Source organism: Triplophysa dalaica, chromosome 6 (assembly GCF_015846415.1).
Source record: "Triplophysa dalaica isolate WHDGS20190420 chromosome 6, ASM1584641v1, whole genome shotgun sequence".
In the NCBI taxonomy this organism is placed as follows: Eukaryota; Metazoa; Chordata; class Actinopteri; order Cypriniformes; family Nemacheilidae; genus Triplophysa; species Triplophysa dalaica.
The window spans coordinates 14,341,747-14,344,539 of NC_079547.1; positions in this window are offsets into that span (position 1 = coordinate 14,341,747).

The following is a 2,793-nucleotide window of genomic DNA, read 5'->3' on the forward strand; positions in this document are numbered from 1 at the left end:
GTTGGAGGTTCTTATTATGATAATGGCTTATTTACACTTGCATGGGGGAAGTTTTTAATCTTCTCCAGCACCTATGATCTTAAAGGAACAGTTCACCCCCAAATTATGCTATTTCTGTCATCATTTACTCACCATTGAGTAGTTCCAAATCTGAATTAAATTCTTTGTTCTGATAAACACAGCGAAAGAAGAATGCTTGTAACCAAATAGTTCTTGCCCACAAATTTTCACACCTTTTTTTGTTGTCACAAAAAATGATATTTTGAAGAATGTAGGAAAGCAAACAGTTCTGGGGCACTTTTATCAACCATTGTCAATGTCCCTACTCCGGTAGTCAATGGTGCCAATAACTGTTTAGTTAAAAGCAGTCTCCAAATATCTTTCTCTGTGTTCATCAGAACAAAGAAATGTATGCAAATTTGAAACGAATTAAAGGTGAGTAAATGATGACAGAATTAAAACAATTTAGCAGAGTGTCCTCGTGTCCCTTTTTGAGTGAACTGTGGTAGTAATTGATGTCTCAAAACTGAATATTGCTAACATGCTGGTAAATATCTTTCTTTCTGTTCCAAAGAATAAGAATTGCATACAGGTTCAATGACAGAATTTTCATTTTTGGGGGAACTATCCGTTATGGAATGACCTCTGCATTTGATCTTTGAAGCCACATGAAGGCTCAGCTTATATCAGGACTACTGTTTGTTCAAAATATGTATCTACTGCAACATCAAAATGATCAATTTATAACAAAACCACTGCTTGAAAAAAAACGTAATGCAATTGTTTTTGTGCAACTGATTTTGTACATGAAACCGTTTGAAAAATTATGCTTTTACCAGCTTGTCCATGTGACTACTTTCCGCTTCTAAAATTTGTTAATGGATATTGATTCATAATAATTTGGCACATTCTGAAATACATGATGTTTTCCAATATTTGTGTATGTTCTGTACTTGAACCCCGACTTCTCAGCTCTCTGTCACACCATCGTACGATGATGTTCTAGCACACTATAAACAAGGTGAGATAATATGAACAGTTTGTGGGGAACGTCTGTAAGGACAACGAGAGACAGACACTCCCAGTGACCTGCAGTGAATGATAGTTTAATAAAGCATGTTTGTTTGCATTTCAAGCAAACTGACGAAAGGTTAAGGGGAGTGTGTTTTGATATCCATGGGTTGACATCAGGGTGGGGTGTTGTGTTTCATTTATGATAATGTATTGGGACAAAATTGAAAAATGAATGTCTGTCTTATCAACTTCTGTCTCCTCTCTCTATTTCTGAGTGATATGTATTAATAAGCATCATCATTACCTAATCATTAAGATATAAAACTCACAGATTTCAGTTCTTAGAGCCTGAGCTACAAAATCATTTCATCATATTTCTAAGCAAACGTGTTGGGTATACCGTGCTTTCCATGGTAAGAGGGATTTATTTCAGCATGGCTGTGCCACTTTGTAGAACTGTATAGAAAAAAAGGATCATCAACTATTAAATACAGGTTAGAAACAAATTCAGTGTTGTTAAAGAAATTCACATATCCTCCCACGCATTAGTCAAGCGGAAAACCCCACTGCTCTGGGTCCCCACAGTTTGGCTCTTGCTCAGAATGTCAATGTGTCAGGGAAATGTCATTTACACACAAGCACAGATATTTCTGCACATTTCTGGGCATATGGAACGGAAGTTTAGCATGTAATTTTTGAGAGGACAAAATATATTTGTTTCCTTAGCATATGACCTAGGCTAGTTGGATGTTGCAGGTGGCTGTGAAAGCGGCCTTGGATGGTTCTTATGTGGGGCAGCCCGCTCATGTGTGTTTCTGAGTAAAACCACATTGTCCTCGCTGCTGTCTTAGCAAACATGGACAGAGAGGAAGGCGACTGTTTGTTTCCTGTAAAGCAGGTGCAAAACCAAATATAAACACACACTTACAAAGTAACATGCTTGTATCAAACAGAAATATGATCCATCGAATGGTTTGACATAAAGTCCTAATGGTAGACAAATAGTTCATAAAATGCACAGTTGAAGATTTAATAGACACTACTGTGCATTAAAGGCACAAGGCAGACTAAGCCACAGAATGATTAATTTCTAAAGTGGTTTAGACTGGCCCTTAACCTACTTACCTGGTTAGAGAGGGAGGGAGAGAGAGAGAGAGAGAGAATCGCAATATGAACCAGCTACTAAGCAGCAAGTTGTTTGATACTTGCACTTTGATTTTAGGTTTTGTTCAGTGTTGAAATGTATATCCACAACCAGACTTGGGCGACTGGTATAAAATAAGGGAGAAAAGACAAGCAGGTAAGAAATCTGATTCCAGGATATAGCATAGGTCTACACTGTGCATCTCGTTTGAACTTAAACATTAAAGTCAACTTTTTGCAGTATATGCTTGATTGTATACAGTAGTCAACAGAACATACTTCCAGACAGACAGAACACTGTAAGATTCAGTGATACATTAATAAAAGTCATTCTTACATCCTTTTAATATTTTCAATATAACATTAATATTCAATATAAATATATACTGTTAATATATACATCATAGCAAGCATGACACCAGTTAAAACAAAACCTCCTATTCTTATCTTACAAACACACGTGCTTGTTTCACGTGCCTCTGTGAGCAAATCCATCATTTGCACAAAGCCCATAAAGAAAGATTGTTGTGTGAAATCATTAGATATTTTTGCAGAGCAAAGCAAACTTGTTGATGTAATGAGATGACAGGAGTAGCAGGACACGTCAGTGTAGGCATTTGATGCCACTTAACGAAA